We start from the raw sequence: 4,496 nt of genomic DNA, 5'->3' as shown, positions 1-4,496 counted from the left end.
CAGGGATGCAGATACTTTGTGGTTGATCATATTTCAGCATGTGAGAAGATTTTGGCCAGGTTAGAAGAAGTGAACTTGACACTTTCAGGGCAAAAATCTGTTTTTGGAGTGAATGAGGTTGTCCTTGTTGGGCATATGTGTGGATATTATGGCGGAAAACCCTCACCTGATAAGGTGAATGCTATAGGCAAGATTGCAGAGTATTGTTCTACTACTTCAGAGGTACGGAGATTCATTGGTGCTTGTGTGTTTTATATGATTTGGATACCTCATTTTGCACACATAGCAGATTGTTTGTATCAGCTGCTTCGAAAGGGGCAGAAATTCTATTGGGATGAGAGCCACACTAGAGCCATGCGAAAATTGAAGAAGTTATTGCAGAATGCTCCTACTCTCAGAAAAGCGGATTATAATTGTGATAGGCCTATTGTATTGACAGTTGACACTAGTCCAATTGGCATAGGTTGGGCTGTGGGTCAAGATGATGCAGATGGAAATAGGTATGCTATTCGGTTTGGGCGAAAGTCTTAAACGAGAGACAGAGGAGATATCCACAAATCAAGAGGGAGTTATTGGGGATTGTCACGGCTCTCAAATGTGACAAGGAGTACTTTATTGGAGCTTCAGTTGTGGTAGAGACAGATTGCTTGCCATTGATTGGTATGATCACGAGTTGCTCTACTCCGGATATAGCCATGTTGAGATGGATTGCATACATCAAGTCATTAAATCCGGAATTTAAACACATAGCAGGGAAGGATAACCCAGTGGCAGATATGTTGTCTAGAGCCAGATATGATGATGAGGAGACTCTACTTGCAGAAGAGGATGATGCAGAAATTTCTGCCACTATGGTTGATCATGTTTGTCGTGTTTATGATATTGTGGCTTTCACAGAAGAGCTCTATGTTGGAGATTGGTTACAGATTGGCAGGTACCTTAGTACACTAAGCAAAAGAGATGAATGGACAGATGAAGAGTTCAAGAAGATTAGAAGGAAAGCCTATGGTTATTCTCTCAAGGACAGATTTCTTTGGAAGCATCCGAAGAAAAGAGGCGGATTACCTTTGCGGGTTGTCTGCGATAGAGAGACACAGTTGCAGGTGATGAGGGAGTTTCATGAGAGTCCTTGGGCTGGTCATAGAGGAGTGTGGGCTACTTATGAGAAAATCAAGGAGAAATATTGGTGGAAAGGCATGTATAGAGATGTTTCTCACTTTGTTGAGACTTGCAGAGACTGCCAGATGTATTCAGTAGTGCGTCATAGAGATGAGCTTCATCCGACCTATCCGCTATGCATTCATTATAAGTGGGTAGTTGACTTGGTTACCATGCCTATGGGTTTATGGCAGATGAGATACATTGTTTTGGCTAGAGAGGATCTTACTAATCATGTTGAGGGCAGATCTTTGAGAACGAAGACCACTAGTGCAGTGTGTAAGTTCTTATTAGAGGAGATTTTCTGCAGGTATGGTTGTGTGGGTAAGATCACTGCGGATCGTGGTGAATTGGATGCAGATGAAGCTAGGGAGTTTTTCTCTCAGCTAGGAATCAAGTTGGCTCTAACCACAGCATATAATCCAGAAGGAAATGGGAAAAGTGAAAGAGGGTATCCGCCGATAGTGAAAGCATTAGCCAAAGCATGAAGAGGACGGATTGGAGAATAGCCGAGACTTCTACCATTTGCTTTGTGGGCTGATCGTACGACTCATAGTGTTACCACAGGATATATGCCTGCAGAGTTGATGTATGGTTAGAAACCTGTTATGCCGATTGAGACTTGTGCTTTGACTTGGTCAGTTTTACCTTGGCAGGAGAATTTGACGAGAGAGGAGCTCTTAGCTCTTCGGATTCGACAGTTGGAGAGGAGACCTGAGGATATTCAGCTAGCTATTGATAGGTTGAAAGTTGCTAGACTAAGGAACAAGGACAGGTTTGATAACAGGCATCGCTTGCGGCCTAGAGCAATAGAAGAGGGAGATTGGGTATTGGTCTTTGATAGCAGCCTTGAAAATCAGCATACTGCACTTCCGAAGATGGTGAAAAGATGGTTTGGGCCATACATAGTCAGACATGTCTTTGATAATGCAACATATGAGCACAGAATTGGATGGGACAGTGCTTAGAGTGCCTATTGCTGGAAAAAGAATCAAGATTTTCAAGAAAAGGGATGATGAAGACTATGCATTGGAAGAATTTTCAAGAGAAGAGCAACGACAAGAAAATCCAATGGAAGAGACAGATAATCTTGTTGATCTACCGGAAATGCATAACGAAGAGATTGATCTGTTTGTAGATCTTGATGATAATGATCATGGGTAGTTGGCCCATCCGGAGGATGCGCAGGATTAGAGGGGGTGGATGTCGTATTGCTGCGCATTCGAGGTGTGAAAACCACCCAAAAATTGTGTGTGTGATTTGATACTTTGTATATACTCAGTTGTTGTGTTTACATTTATTGTCTGCGCATGAGTGAACATGATGAGATGCTTTCAGCCTATGTTGATACATGATGCTGCAAAAAGGTTTGGAATCGTTGCTTGCCAAAATCCATCAGCACTATTGCTCGTAGACTCAGCAGAAGGGAGCCATTGATAGTAGGACGGATTCACGGTTTGAGCTCAATGACTGAGGCTGCTCCAACTGTGGCAAGACATGTTGTGCTGAATTACTTGATGACATTGTTTAAAGTTGCTTTCCTGTTGTTAATTGAGCTTCGAGTGTTTCCTTTGATGTGCGGGCGGTGGTTGGACATATGTACTCTAAGCCTGTGGGACGGGATTTAAGGAACACATTGTGTTAATTTCAGATTGTGTCTGTTCAGCATTTTCATGGTGACCTTTTGGTTTACTCTGCGCTAGAACAAAGGAAGGGAGATGAACTTTTTCAATGGAAAGGAAAGGAGGAGACTAAAAAAAGAAAAGGATTTTTGAAAAGCTAAAGAGGGAGGGAAAAAAGAGGCGTATGTGACAGAAAAAGAGGGAGAGGAATTACACTAATGGAGGGAGGAACAGAGCATTAGAGGGAAAGGAGTGCTTGTTGCATTCCTGGGGAAAAATTACCAGTAGAGGACTGGTGTGCTCCAGAGGTAGAAACGAGCAGGACCTTGGATCTGCTCTTGCCGCCTTGTCTCTCTAGCTTTCTTGCCTTCTACGCTGCGACGGAACTGAAGAAGCATGGTGAGTTCGGAAGGATATGATGCTCGCGTTTACGATGCCAAGATGGAGCAAGTACAGCATACTGAACACACGAACTTTTATTTAATTGGTCAGCCTGACTGCAGACGGGGAAGAAATAAGCTCAACTTGGAATGAGGTCTGTGAGAGTTTTGATGAAATGGGACTACATGAAAATCTTCTGAGAGGCATCTATGTGTATGGTTTCGAGAAGCCATCTGCTATACAACAGAGAGGAATAGTGCCCTTTGCCAAGGGCTTCGACGTTATTCAACAGGCATAGTCTGGAACTGGGAAGACTGCCACATTTTGCTCTGGGATCCTACAACAGCTTGACTATAGCTTGTTTGAGTGTCAGGCGCTTGTTCTGGCACCTACCCGAGAACTTGCATAGAAGATTGAAAAAGTTATGCGAGCTTTGGGGAACTACTTGCAGGTGAAAGTTCATGCATGTGTTGGTGGTACAAGTGTTAGAGAGGACATTCGGATTCTTCAGAGTGGAGTACATGTTGTTGTTGGTACTCCTGGCCGCGTGTATGACATGCTTCGACGTGGTTCTCTACGTCCAGATTACATCAAAATGTTTGTTCTGGATGAAGCCGATGAGATGCTGTCTCAAGGTTTCAAGGATCAGATTTATGACATCTTTCAGTTGCTTCCACAAAAGCTACAAGTTGGAGTATTCTCAGCAACCAATGCCACTGAACCTGCAGGGCTAGTTCCAGTTTTTTAGGAATCTGAGCAAAATGTTTTGAGCTTGTTGGTGATTCAGCATAGCTTCCATTCAGTGAAATTTATGTTAAACTGTTTGACAGAGACACCTTTACAGCAGATGATCCTCTGGGCTGCTGTGGTTCCATTGAACAAAGTGTTTGTGAAAGGATTTTTAACTGCCAATCTCTTACAAAGTACTCGGGAAACAAGGACAACCACAGGGAGAAGTCCAAGCAGGCTTTAAATTTGATGTCCAAGGTGGAGTTTCAAGACAATTTTAGTGCCTTTGACTACAAAGTTTGGTCTCACAATTGAAGATGTGCTTTCTCTTTCTGCTATCAAGGCTGCTTATTGTTCCACAGGATTTGTTGAGTCAATGATTTAAAGAGTTCCAAGAGAAGCTTCATAGGGATTCAGACTACATGAAAAATTCGTTGATATGAGTCTTTGTCTTTGTCAAGACGTTTATTGAAGATGCTCCTAATCAGATGTAGCTGATTGTATGTTTCATATTATCTGAAATTGAGCTTTCAAATTGAATCTGAACTCGCTAGATTGATCTTCTATCTTGAAATTTATCAAGGTCTTCTGTAGACGCGACTTTTC

The 4,496-nt window shown here is 42.6% G+C and overlaps 1 pseudogene; it reads left to right on the top strand.

The window, feature by feature from the left end:
• Positions 1–3,213: 3,213 nt before the first annotated feature.
• LOC148010822 (eukaryotic initiation factor 4A-13 pseudogene) lies at positions 3,214–4,205 on the top strand (annotated as a pseudogene).
• The last annotated feature ends 291 nt before the right edge of the window (positions 4,206–4,496 follow it).

Source organism: Lygodium microphyllum, chromosome 29 (assembly GCF_053477565.2).
Source record: "Lygodium microphyllum isolate KBCC chromosome 29, Lygodium_microphyllum_v1.1.10, whole genome shotgun sequence".
Taxonomy (NCBI): Eukaryota; Viridiplantae; Streptophyta; class Polypodiopsida; order Schizaeales; family Lygodiaceae; genus Lygodium; species Lygodium microphyllum.
Note: the sequence above shows the minus strand (reverse complement) of the source record. Positions and strands in the feature narration are given on the sequence as shown.